Genomic DNA, 14,692 nt, shown 5'->3' on the forward strand with positions numbered 1-14,692 from the left:
GCTCCGTCTGCCCGGGTTTAGGACAGCAGCTTAGCTGAATCATGCAAATTTGTCACGGGGTGTTAAAGGTGGATAATTTCTAAAGGGGATGAAGGCGTATTTGGAGAGTATTTGGAGGGAGATAGGCGGGGTGGTCCTCGGGGCGCTACTGAAAACGCAGTGCTGCGGTTCATAGTACAGCCAGCGATGTCTGCGAAAAAAATCTGTCACGGCTGGTTTAAAGGTTAGTGCAGTCCAAAATAAAGCAGTAAGGAAGATGTTACTGTGCAAACCGACTCAATGAAATGATCGGTGATCACGCCCATTGCTTTCATACTGCTGTAGAAAAAAATATCGATCATTTTAATGCTCTTCTCAGGATTTACAATAATCTGTTCATCAATATTTCTCATGTAGGCAAATAAAAATTAAAAGCAATAATTTGTGCCAACTTTAATGGGTTTATGTGTGCCACTTCTCAAACTTGTTTCCATAGTGATTATATATGAACAAATGGAGGCAGTGCTTGAAAAACTCAACCCTTTACTTGTCTAGAATATTGTAAATTGTCTAGAACCATCTAGAATATCTGTAAAGGGCATCTCTGAAAGACTAAGTGTACATTAGCTCTTCCTATGGTAGCATCTGCTGGGGCAATGTTATCTGTAGAAATAATGTAACACTTACCAATATCCCAGCTAAACTATAAATGCAGCTCCCCTGTTGACCCACCCTAATGCTCTCAAGTTTTGTCCACCCATGCTGAATAGAAAATATTGAGGATGCTTCTTGTATTTGCAATTTAGACAGCCACACAATAGTAACCGGAGGCCTTTTTAAATGAATGATAGCAGTTTGCGTGGACCCGTAAGCCTCTGGTTGTAAAAGAAACAGGATGGACTGGAGAAAGAACGTCAACACAGGTTCAGGCTGGCACAATTAGACTGCCCATTAAAAATTACTTTGGGTCTAAATGGAAGAAATAATACTACTGAATATTTGTTTTTATTATCTCGAACATTTATTAAGAAAGCTGTAGAGTGTAAATACTTTTTATTTAAGTATTGCAATTAGGTCTTAGTATATTTGCAAACCTGAGTGGAAAAGATTTCTTGACATATGGGAATTTCAAGAAGGTAAACCATCATTTTCCACAGACTCTAAATGTATTTTAAAAAACCATTTGTCATCTCAGAAACAAGTATCTGGTTTATCTTTTTCTGTAAAGAAATTTGTCATTTCAGATTACCTGTGTATTCAAACCACTTTGAAAGTTCGGTTTTGACAAAAGTAGTTTTTAACTAACAAGGCTTTCCTAGCTTTCTTTAAGGATAGTTATAGGAAAAACTGTTCCCATTGCTCTAACTTGCTACAAGTCTTGTTTCACTCAACTTGACCAAACTTCAACCCATTAAAAAAAACATTCCAAATTTGACTATTAACTTCAATCAAGGAACAATTTTTTTTAATTGATTTTGTTATTTACTGTCTGCAATAATGGCATCTGGGAGCCAGATGCCAAGATTTCTTTATGCAGACAACTATGGAGCCAAACAGTGCTACCTGCACCTCGCCCAGAGCTCCTGGTCACTGGCCTTTATAGAGCAGCTTGAAACTTCCATATCTCTGAGGATTTTGTTCAACTGTGATTTACCTGATGCTTGAATATAAAGAAAAGTCTGTGGGTGTATTAGTATCTCCTGTCATGTGGTCATGGCAGAGTCTGACAAATCTGATTAGTTGGCTGTGTTATTTGCTCTGGTTCATCGTTATTTTAATCCACTTTTATAGAATCAGATAGTCCCCAGTCATATGGCCTCTCGTCAAATGCTCTCTATTTGCCTTAAGTGTTGTATGACTAGAACTATGAAATTGCGTTTTAAGAAACAAATCATCAGTTCCCATGTTAAAGAGACTCATGGATGTTCTACATCAAGGCATATGAGGAAAGGAATCCAGTGTTTCTTCCAGTGAAAATCACTGACTTGTTTCACCAAATGAAAAGAGGAAAGAAGTTTTGCTTCATTAACTTGGGATAAGCAAAGGGTTGGAAACACTGAATCAGTCCTCTCTTTTTGTGAAACAAGATAGCAGAAATCCAGGACTGTTGTCCTAGCAATGACCCTAACCGCACTAAAGAAAATATTTTTTACTCTTTAAAACCTGTGTACCTGAATAGTATTTGAGAAATATCTTTTCAGTTATAGTAAGGCAAACAGCCAATTCATTTGTGATATCGTATCTAATTTGTGTATTTTTAGACTGGTGGTGGCCATGCTTTGGCTGGGATTATTTGTGTTCTGAACATGAAGCATCATAGCGACAGGTATTGAAAGGTCAGATTTTGTCACTGGCAAAAATCTTGGACTGACAGTGGGATTTGTTATGGCCCCTGGCTTTTAATTTTCTTAAGCTTTCTAGAGCAGTCTCAACTGAAAACTTGCTCCTCAAGGACCACGTTCATGTTATCATCAGGCAGAAGAGATACCAAAAAGATGCTAAATAATATGTGTGTGCTACTAAAGGTAGGATCCACGGCCACATTTATGTGTGCACATAATATACTTCAGTTAGATGTCTCCCCAAAAGACAATCCTAGTGAATCATGAGCTCTTTAGTGAGAGTGAACATAATTATACATTTATTAACAGGGGGTAACAGATGGACTAGCTGGTTTAGCAGCTGGGTTTCCAGTCATTATTCATGCAGATTGAAGTAAAGAATGATGTATCTAAAGAAAGCAGTAGGAGCTGACACCTCTTGAAACTGAGCTCTAGTTGAGCAATCCCTGCTCATCAATATTCTGGCAAAGGCGATGTCACAGTTTGCATTAGGAAATTTCAGAAAACTCTTTTTAGAAATCTCATACCATGATTTGAATTTACCATGAAACTGTCATGTACTTCACGGGAAACCTGGAAAATCCCGAGTTCCTCTCCTGCATTTGCAAGTCTGATGCTAGAGTATGTACTGTATATTATTTGATTGCCACAACTAGCAGGGCAAAGAAAGTAATTGTAAACAGACAGTTTATTCACAGTAGGTCACATTAAGGATCAAGATGATTTGCTAGGGTGTTGTTAGCAAGAAGTAATGTTTTTCAGTTCATGATTCCCAAAGGATCCTGCCTAAACAAAAGCTTCCTTCCTCAGATGTAGGAGTGAACAGGAAAGATTCTGGAAAATCTCCAGGGGAGAGAGAAAGTCCAAATTCCAGGAGTCCCATGCTTGTAATTTAAACACAGTCACTGGGTTTCATTAATGCTAATTTATGCTTTTTTTGTCATTCCACTGAAATTATAATCTAAACAAACTAAATAAGAATTTATAAGATGCAGTGTTTTTAATGCACTGAGAAAGCTTGCTTTGCATTCTTTAGTATCTCTGTGTGATTTGAAATCCATATTATGATGACTTTAGTACATTAGACTGTTAGGCTTGCTTTGTCATTCTTTTTTAAAGTTATTTTACAACTTTGTTGTGCTTTGACAGATATTTCTACTCTTTGTAACTGTAATCAAACTTGTGTTGTGAAATCTCAATGGTGCCCTTGTTCAGTGAATTGAAAGTACATCCAGACACAGAATTTTCTCTCCCAGTCGAAGTTTTGTCTCACTGAATAGTTGTGTGCTAGGCCAATAAGGAACATTTTCAAAAATGCTTAAATGATTTAGGAGGCAAGCACTATAGAAAGCCAGTGGGATTTAAGCTGCTTTAGTTAATTTAATTGTTCCACATGCTCAGTCTATTCAAGATATTCAGACTTGTGCAGAGTATATAGGGTGGATTGGACCTTTTGCTGACCAGCTGACTCACTTGTCTGAAATGTATGCACGGTGGTTTGTGGCTTGTGCTCCCTAATTGCTTCGAGCACAAGTCTCCAAGAAGTGTTCTTGCTTCAGTTTTGCATAGTTTTGTTTCTTAGCCTAAGTTCTCTCATTCCCAGTAAGATTTTTTTTATCTTTATGTTCATTTGTTAAACTGTTTAAGACTAATCTACTTGTTGTTTTTTAAAGAAAAGGCAAAGTTGTTTGAATTCCATATTTCAGATTATTCATCCATTAATTCATCTTCTCCTAGAGTTTGGAGCTTAAATTCAGACTTGTAGTGACCTTGGTGCCTTCAGATGTCTGAAGGTATCTGTTATGTATTTCTTATTCTGGAATAATTAGGCACTCTATGAATCTTTAAGAAAGATGGCTTCTCCTTTATACAGTGGGAAAGTTCTTGTAACCTGCTGCTGAAAGGAAGTGGCAGAAATGTTCTGGTGCCTCAGAGGAACCTGGGATTCTCAGCCCTGTCTCAGAGGGTCAAAAATCTAAAGAACTAAGGGAAGTTAAATACTTCTTATTTTTATAGTAGATGCATATAATTTCATTCAGTGGCCTTTGAACTTGTGAAAATTTTCCCATTTACTTCAGTTAGAATTACGTTGGGCTTCTTATAAAAAACTAGTGTTAATTTTAGAAAATGTGTATTTCCTCTCTTAGAAGAAGTATGTGAATCACTGTTAATTCTTTAAATGAGTACAAAGTAAGAAAACTATCATATGGGATCACTTATGGTGGTCTTGTGATTTTAGTAACTATTCTGGTAATAAGAAGAATGTTGGCACAATAAAATCCCAACCCAAATACTTGAAACAGAAATATACTTTTCTTTCTATGATTTTCTTAGTCATTCAGTCTTCCACATGCTATAAAACTCAATAGTTATAGTTTTAGGTCTTGAACGTTCTCCTTGATTGAGCAATTAGATTCTTTCTTGCAGTCTCTAAGGCTTGTAGTCAGGCCCAGGACATGGTGCCAGTTTAGCTCTGTTCTCTGTTGTGTTAAAGACTCCCAGTGTGACCACAGCCATGTAATTTTATCACTAAAATTGAACAGATAATATTTATTAGAGACTTGTCATTGACTTTTATTGGAATTGGAGCTCTTTCTGCATTTCAGTTTTCTCCTCTGTAAAGTGGGGGTGATAGTATTCGCCTCAGAGGTTGCATGTGGGCAAATGTTTGAAAAATGTGGAGATCAGTAATGGTAGGAGGCTTAGAAATCTCTGATAGAAGTTACATGCATACTTTCAGGGTAGAGTTTGTTCTTTCTATTACAAAAGAAAGCTAGAGAGATTAAGCAGGTGGCAGCTGCTGATAACATCCTGACAGAGTACTGTGGTTACGTTTACTTTTTTAAGTCAATTGGAAGCCTTCTGCACTATCATGAAATAGTGCATGTCGTATATTTCTGTGAGACAGACTGCAAAGAACATTTTCCAATTCTGAGAGAGAGGTAAATATGAGCCTATGCATTCTTTTGAAGAAAACATTTTTCCTTCTGATATTGGTTAACTATGCAAGTTATTTATTCTCATAGTTATTCAATTTGGAATCCACTGACAAAGCTTGAGGTTTTGAACTGCTGAGCTGATTTCAGTTGTTTAATTTTTGGAACAGCCACTACAGGCAGACCTGTACTCTGTATTTAGTTTTGAGTACCTTTCTTCATTGATAAAAAAGTTGGCTGTTATGTTCTTAGTAGGAAGAAATAATGCATGTGAACTAAGCCCAAGATGAAAACACTAAAAAGGCTAAGCAGTTCTTTGATTTTACAGGGGTATATTCAAAGGACCAGAGTTTGTGATAAAAAATTAATAATCTCTAATATGTATTGTAGATATGCTTACCTTGATAGATGCTTTATGTCCTGACTGATGAGATCAAGTCATACAACTCTGTCCTTCCCCATCCAAATTGCAGTTTTAGACATCAGAGCAAACACACTGTGCTTTTCAGAGTTTATGTACAGTGCTGTGAGTTATGAGGGCCCATCTTGGATTAGTGACAACAAAATGGCTAGGTTTTATCAACTGATACAGCATTGCACAGAATGCTTTGGTATTAGTGTTTTACAGGCCTATATTATCAGAATATTTAAAACCTGTATGTCCCTAAACAGCAAGAGTAAGATACCACAGAAATTATTTAATTGTCCTTTAACAGAAGCTCTTTCTGCCCATATCCAGCCTTGTGTGTTAACTGAAGTCTCTTCCTCCTTCTCTAGTAGAGCATTTGAACCTCCAGAACAGTATTTTGCAGTTTATAGAGCTTGTTACAACTCGTACATGTTAACAATAAAGATAAATACTTTGTCATTAATAAAATGAGCTATGCAGTCAGAAGTATTGCCTTAAGGTAAATCTTAATTTGTACAAACTGGAAGTTTTCTACTGAGCTTTACTTTTTGTAAGAAAATTGAGACTCCTCATTTCTGCAGGTAACTATAGCTCAAATTCCCTGAGTTTTGTTTCTGTCAATGATACTGGCTCAATATGAAATTATAGATGAGTAGTTTCAGCTTTGTGGTCTTGTTTCACCTGCCTGTAAAATGGAAATCATAATCTCCTGTCTGAAGGATCTCTTGGAGCGTAAACTGTTTAAGGCTAGGACTGACTGCTTTATGTGCTATGCTTCAGCCTAGAAAGCTGTTGGTTCTGGGTGAGAAGCTGAGGTTCTACCTGGGTAAAAGTTTAAAAAATTAATGAAGATAAACATTGTGACTTGTTTAATAATTTTGTTTGTTTGTTTTGTTAATCCTTCTGAGATTTATTGGGTGAAATATAAATATTACACAGCTTTTATCTTTAACAGTGTTATGGAGCATGCTGTTGTCATGACTGGGTCTGAAATGTGTGCCTGTGAAGCTGAAGCTGCCAAGTGGGCTGCTAAGAAACTGTCTTGTAACTGTTCTGCTCTGTTTTGGGGGGTTTCTTTTTAGTGTTATGGAGCCTCTGTAGGCCAGTCCTTAGTCCCAGTTGTTTGTGCTTTAACCCACTCCAGAATGCTATTATATATTATTTTGTATACTAATTGAATACTGCCAGATGAGACGAAAATGAACATATGAGGTGCTGGATAGTAGCTAATTCATTCTTTTCCTCTCAGGTTGCACCCAGGAACAGCTGCCCACATTTTCCTGGGGTCCACTGACACAAGCAAGCATGGACATCCACTGATGCAAACACAGACAGGATGCAGGTGAGCACGTTATCTTAGCCAGGAGTAACTGTGGCATTGCTTGTGCTAATCCAGGACATGCACTTTAACACGTCATGTCACAGCAATTGGCAGTGGCCAGAAACCTTTGTTCTTACGCAGCAGGAGACAGAAATGAGAGTTCATGCGGAATTACAGAAATACATTGATTCATTTATTTCATGCATGTATTGAAAGTGATTGGATTATAATTTACTGGCTATTTTTTGCAATAAATAAAGAAAATATATGTCCCTCTATGCAAAGTAGTTTTTTTCTTGTGCTAGGTACTTTAATTTAATTTAAGAGTTTCTTGTAATAATTGTTTCTGTACCTTAAGGAGTTGTTTATTTGCTATCATATTCAACATTTATTTGTAGCTCATTCTTCTGGTCAATTTAAAAGTAGCAAAGTCAGGAAAATCCTAATTTCTAAGCAGGCAGATACTATAATACTCAGTAACCACCCAGTTACTGGTATTTTTCTTTGCTTGCTCTTTTGTCCTCTGTAGCTTGTGTTACCATTTCTAAATATATTCTGATATAAACTTTTCCATGGATTACAAGACTGCAAGATCTTGTATGATATTATTCCTTTTATTTTAGCAGCAATTTAACAAACAAACCACTAGTTTAATTTATGTGTTAATAACAAATACTTAGAGTTTCAGGACTTCATTTGGATGTGATATTTTGTGTATCTTAAGCTCAGAATTTTCTTTTTTTCACATTTCTGTCCAAGAAAGCTGAGTTATCACAACAATGATTTTACAGTTTATTAACCAAAAGGACTTCTCTGATTTCCTTTACTACTATTTATTTGCATTGCTAACATTCAGCTCTTCCGAGAATACAACTTTGTACCCCCAGGAGCACGCTTTTTTTCTGAATTCACATTGGAATTGTGTTTGTAATTTACATCACATCAGAATTTTCTTTGCTAATTTATTGGGAAAGCAAACTGTGTATCTTTATGCAGAAAGAAAGAGAGAAAAGTGAGAACCGTAAAGGACTGCTGCCTCAGAGCTGCTGTTGCCATAGAGCTGCTAACGAGGAAAAACTGCAGCATGGATTTCTTCTGCTGTTGAAGGTAAGATGAGGGCACAGCAAAGACTGTAGGAGGGGGAGGGGAGGCAGAGGGAGGGAGAAGAGGAAGAAAGTCTGCGTCCTTGCTGTCTAAAAAAGGAAATTCAGTGTCAGTGTTCATGAGCAGAACTGCTGGTGCAGAAGAACAAAGCTATCTCAGTTGTTTAGGGTAGCAAGAGTGATGAGCAAGCAAGCGCACTCCCATGCTTTCAGGAGGAAATACTGCAAAGAAAGGAGGGAGAAGAAGAGTGACTTTATCATTTAGAAAATACTGCTGCTTCAAGATAGCTGCTTTTTGATACTACTTTGGCATTAATATTATTCCCCTGGGTAAAGACAGGTGTGAAAAAACTCAGTACGTAGATAAGCAAGAAGAAAAAGTGGTGGTAAAAAAAATCAACCTCATCTTGAGCTGATGAATTCTGTCTGTATGCATTAAAATGTGTCAGTTGTTACACTCAGCTGTGCAGTGCTGTGAAACCTTTCACAATGCAAGTGAAATTACATTTTTTGTGGTAAGATTGTTATGATAAATTGTTCTGTTATCAACCTTTTTATCAGTGATCTTTCATCTTTTATCTAAGATGTCTTTTGAGTGAAAATGTATAATAAATAACAGAAAATTAAATATTAGATACTTAACAATACTGACTACAGGACTGACATCAGACATGCTTTCTGTGGAATCTCTAATGGGGTGAGCTTTGTAGATTAAGACTCTTCATGATCATTGCAGAATAATCTGCAAAACACTCATTCAAAAGCTTCTGCTGCTGTTTCTACATCTGTCTAGCATGTTACATATTGCAGCTTTTTACTATCCTTCACTTACTCCTTTTCTCAGTCTTTTGGCTCTTTCTGAGGCAACAGAACCCACATGCCCTGCACAGCAAATCCAGCACGCCTGCCCTTCTTGCATAGTGGGGCCTTGAAGAGACTGAAACAACCTTTAGAGGCAGTGGTAACACTGTCTTGGCTATGTTGATACTAGTATGTTGATATTGCTTAACCATGTGATTGCTGTATTATTGATTGTGCTTGGATAGAACAGCCCTTCCTCACAATTTCTTGTTTTGCACTTTATCACCATTTATCAAATGGTGTTTGACTATTTCCTGGAGTCTGTTTGAAGATTGGGTCAGAGTGAATTTCTCCTATAGCAGTCTGTTAGCTTGATCGAGAATCAGCAACTCAGGCTGTAAATAAATAAAAGTATATTAGGGGTTCAGAATTTTTCTGGCATTACAGTCTCTCATTGTGAAATTGTTATTCTTTGAGATTATAGCGCTTAGCTCATACATGCCATTTCCCAGTCATGAATGGCACTGGGAGAGATATATTGATCATGAATACATCAGTTGCCATTTCAAACGTATGTCATGAGGAATTGGATGCGTAAGTGTATTTTTACTAGTCAGACTCACTTTGTGATTCAGACTAATTGTGTCAGACTCATTAGCTGCAGACAGTTTTTCTGCAGTCTTCAGAACTGTTCTTTTTATTTACTGTGGTCCCCAATGCAGTCAGTTGTTGATGACATTCTGTTAAGATTTGCATGGGTCCCTTGAACCAGCACACATGAAGATCAAGTCTTAATCCATGATTGAGGCAACCCTTGGCAATACAAGTGATTGTGATTTAGTTCATTGTCAGTAAATGGTTTAGTCATTTTGTGCTCTGAACAATTGTTAATATCTTGCTGGAGTGAATAATTGTGTTAGGACTGAGGTCCACAGAGCATTAGATGCTGCATTTCAGAAGACTTCACTCAACTTGTGGCTCAAACCTGTTTGGGTTCTTTAGAAATCTGAGGTGATTATTCAAACAAGCATGAATGTATAATAAATGCCTCTATACAGAGTAACTCTTCAAAAAGGAATGGATGGTCCCTATGCAGACTAAAATTTAGTTGCCTTAGATAAATATTTAGTGGAAGGTTAGGGTTGCGTCTTAGATCAATTTAACGTAGTTCTTCATTGACAAAAATGGGCAGCCAGAAGCACAATGTTGCTAACTGACAGGTTATTCTCACAAGTTTGCAAATAGTATGTATGTTCATTGGTTCCAATTGGTGGTGGTTAATATGTTTTTACAGTGAAAAAGAGAAGAGCTACAGTAGCGCTAGTACAGAAATGTCTTGGCTGATTAACACTCCAGTGTGTGGAGTGAGTGCAGATGCATTATAACCTTCATATTGACGCTATTCCTATGCTAGACGGTGAGCTACAACCAACAGATCCATCAACTTTAGTGAAGGTTTCAGAGGCGTTTTGGTTGTCTTATGGTAGAAAAGTAGCTTAATCTGAAGCTAAACAAAGAAGGGTTGTTTGTAAATCTGGTAATCTGTTCATACATTTATACGGAACTCTGAAGAAAGAGGCAGTCTTGCAGTTTATACTTGTTTTTCCTCCTTCTTCCATTTGGCTTGTATTGTGGGAGTGGTCAAGAAAATAAGGAAGTATGGCAAAATGTTGCCCAGAACACTCTAATCTCTGTATTGGGCCAGGAAAGAAGCTATTAAGCCACTAGTGTTACTGTGGTTAATGCCAGCACCTGCACCAATTCCCAAAACATCCCAAAATAGAAGAGCTATTTTGTGGGTTCATGCTGCCCATAATTACGTTTTTCTGCTTGCAAGGAGGTGTTGCACTGCTCAATGTCCATCTCAGCCTCTTCCAAGTAATATCAGCTTTCTACACCATAGGCTTTGGCTGAGTGCTCTAAGGCCTGATTTTTAGCTGAGTACCCACAATGCTATTTAAAGTTAATGGGAGCACAGGCTTCTCAGCACAATTTAAAACCAGGCCTCTGTGCTGAAACAAGAGATCTGAGTTTAGCAGTCACAAGACTGCTTAAGTGATCATTCTGAATTCTAGATACCTTCTGGAACTGTTGGGTTTTTTTGTGGTGTGGGGGGTTTTTTTGTGGTTTTTTTTTTTTTTTTACAAAGCATATTGCCAATATGATTGATTGATTCCTGAGAAGTTGAGGTATGTCCCATTGTATATGTTGATTTTTATTAATTTTGTGAGCATATACAGCTAGTGGAACAGCTGGCACATATGAATTAATAGAATTTAGCTATAATAGATTTATTCCTCCGTGATGTTTTATGGCATTAATCTTTTTTTTGTTGGATTGAATGGCAAGGAATTAACTTCTGCTGACATGCTTAAGGGTTAGAATAAGAAATAAACCAATGTTCCTTTATTGTTTAAATTTCCTTGTATGTATCTGGTGGATTTTTCAAGGTACTGAAGTATGGTGTTTTGGGCATGTAGTTCAAAGTCTTTCTTTAAATACGCTATAGCTCCCCCTGTTCTGTCAATGATCATTATGTTCCCCCCTTGAAATCAATAATCCTCCATTCTTGTCTACGCCACAGTCTGAGTTTTTTATAGTAATCTAAGTTTCAGTTAAAAATACGTCCTCCCTGGATAAAAGGTACATCCTCATTCATTCCCTGCCTTAATCAGTTTTGTTTGTTCACTGCCTTGTTTTTTTGCTCACACAATTATTTTTTTGTTCCAAGCCAAGAGGTCTGTTAGGGCTCCTGTAATACGTACATCCAGTGGAAGATGAGGTGTCATCCACTGAATTTATACAGTGACTTCTCTTCAGTTTTAAAACAAATATACTTCTTTGGCATGACTCTGGATTCTGTGGGGAATTCTGATTCTCTGTGACTCACTTTGAACTGAAACAGCAAGGTAAGTAGTTTGCTGTGTGAAGCCAGTAGTTTAATGCCTGATCTTCAACTCACAGACCAGTACTGTCAGTATTCATGGCAGAAGAGAAAAGAATCGCTATCAAGTTTATAATCCCTGTTACACCATACTGATGGGAGTTACTCCTTTGGAGCTTGTGCTTGGTTTTCACTGAGCAGCAGATTGAAACCTTCAGGAACAGCAGTAATACTAGCATTCATTGTAGCAAGATGCCTTACCCAATTAGGAAAACCTTCTCTCTTTCCTCCTTAAAGCAGCCTTTCTCTTATTTTAGAATGCAGTAGAAACATTGTGTTATTAATTACATTTTACCAAATGAACTTCACTTAAAGCTTAATTAAAACTGAATTGTACTAATGTAGTCTTGTAAACACAAGAGAATTAGGAGTTGTGTGAGTAGCTGGTCACAGAATTGACCACAGAACATCTATCCCCATTGTTTTCAAAGAATATTGGAGGAATTTGTACATTGGATTTGGTACAGCTCTGTCTATATGACAATGGCCATACAGTGTTGTAATTTCTAATTCTGTAGCCACTTAGACCCATTTATCCTCAGATAAATCCTCCCTAAATTGGGAGCAATTATCTTGCTGGCTGAGAGACCTGAGAAAACAAGGAAAGAAATGGGTTCTTATGTCTTATCAAATGCCAGTGTTCATCATTAATTCTCCCCATTTTCTGTTGTCAGGTGCCTGCACATCTCTCTCTGATGGCTAGTTACACTATGTGAATGTAGCATTAGAGGATGATTGGAATTGCTGAGTGTGATTAAAAGGTCATGTCTGAATTACAGCAAAAATCCAATAGGCCATCCATAGTAAAGCTGGGGAATTTTTCATACATCAGTTAAAATACATATTTTGTCTCATTGTCACAGATGGAATGAATGAGAGAGAGCTCATTAAACCCAGACATCTGCAGAATGGCCATCAGGTGGCTCTGGATCTCAGCAGTATCATGAACAGAGTTTTAATTCAGACAAATTTTCATATCCCAGACTCCTAGTTCCGATTATCTGTATCAGTAAGAATGCAATTTTTCTGGTGCAGGACTAGCTATTATTTTTAGTGTTCATGAAATTGCACTTAGAGCATTATTTATACACTTTGCTCATGAGAAGTAATTGGCAAATTTTTTATGCTCTATTGATAGAACTTAATATTTAAAACAGATTGCACAGATGTGATGTTTTTATCTACAGTGTTACTAACCCAGAAAAACGCTGAATGTTAAGCCTACTAAACCTTTCCTGGCAATCACCAAACCCCAATTTGGAGATCATAAAAACCCTGTGGCAAAAAATCTGCCATCTGCTGGCCAAGGAGAAAAGTACTTGTTAAGCACTGCAGTGCACTGGATAGAGCGCTTTAGCATGAGTCCAGCAATAGGAGAAACTGGTAGTTTTGCAGAGCTCTTCAGCAGCAGACTTGAAGCAGGCCTGGTCAGTAGTTTTCTAACAGCATATTTTTTCCATCAGAAAGTGCTGTTTTGTTATAATTAAAACTTTCTGTGGGAACATGTCAATGAGAAATTGAAATGTTCCGTTCTAAAAATATCAGAACATTCTGTTTCAAAACTTTTAGACTGGAACACTTTGATTTTTATTCCAGAATGATTTTTTTTAAAGTAATTATTTTTGTACATTATAAAAACAAGAAGCCAAAACTTAAATTGTCGCCTTTGTATTAAACATTAATGAAACCTCACATCACTATAGCATGTGGTAACTCAAGGCAGTCAAGAATCTAGAAGTTTTGGCTTTTATTACCCTGCTCTGACCATTCAGTCTATGTCTCACTACTTGTGGTCATGTACGTGTGCTGTGTAGGGGAAAATATGCCTAGAGTGTGACTTCAGATGAGGGAAATTGGAGATGGGAAGAAAACTTTGTTTTTCTCATCTTTGCATCTTTATTTCTTTTATTGTAATTTTGCGTGAATTACTTGAATTCTACAGTAATTTAAAGAAAATCTGTTTTGAGCTTATATGCCTTTTAATAATAGAGCATACACAAAGAGTTCCCAGTAATAGCCAAAATCATACCAGTCAATATTCAGAAAAAAAGAAAAGAAGCAAACAACTAAAGATAACTCTCAAGACTTTGCTTTAGCACTTGTCATGTGCTAAAAAGAAAAGATAGACTTTGCATTTCATCCTGCAAGGAAAGGAATGAAAGAAAAAAACGAAGGATTTGATTAGTGGTAGATCCAGGAGTTACTACTATTTTATCTTTCCTTAAAATGGGGCTCCAGCTAAGTTGTATGACTTCTTAAAGATTGGTAACTTTGTTTTCAAAAGGAAAGGAAGTACAGTGGTTCTGATTATATATCACCAGTCATGAGAGACAATTATCTATCTATCTATCTATCTATCTATCTAATATATGCCTATATGGCAGCCAGTTACACTGTGTTAAAAAAATGTTTAGATGCACATAACCAGGCTGAATTTATACTTACAGGGACAGTTTCTAATTTTGGACTTTATGGCTTTTAAAATATAATTTTAATGTAGCTTTTAATGCAGCTTTTAATGCAATTAGAAAAAATGAAGAAGAAGAAATTGCACGTGCAAAATCATAGTGATTCTCCCTCAACAGGGATTATCAGCAGGGCTGAGTTCTTTCACTCACAGTGTGGTTATCTACCAAATGAGCTGAGGAAGTAACTGAACACAGAAGGTTGTTTACCTCTGTAGGAACCAGGTACTGGAGAGGGGAAATGTGCCTATGCTGTCAGGGAATGTTTAGATTCAGGAAGTATGAGTTCAGTTCTGTGATGTCTAGGGGACTGTCCTGTCATGATTGGAGAGACCCTCCTGCATAGGTCTTTTCCTTTTTATTTTTGCTCTTATGTCCCCTCTCCAGTTCCT

Source organism: Haliaeetus leucocephalus, unplaced genomic scaffold (genome assembly GCF_000737465.1).
Source record: "Haliaeetus leucocephalus isolate CR32 unplaced genomic scaffold, Haliaeetus_leucocephalus-4.0 Scaffold362, whole genome shotgun sequence".
NCBI lineage: Eukaryota > Metazoa > Chordata > Aves > Accipitriformes > Accipitridae > Haliaeetus > Haliaeetus leucocephalus.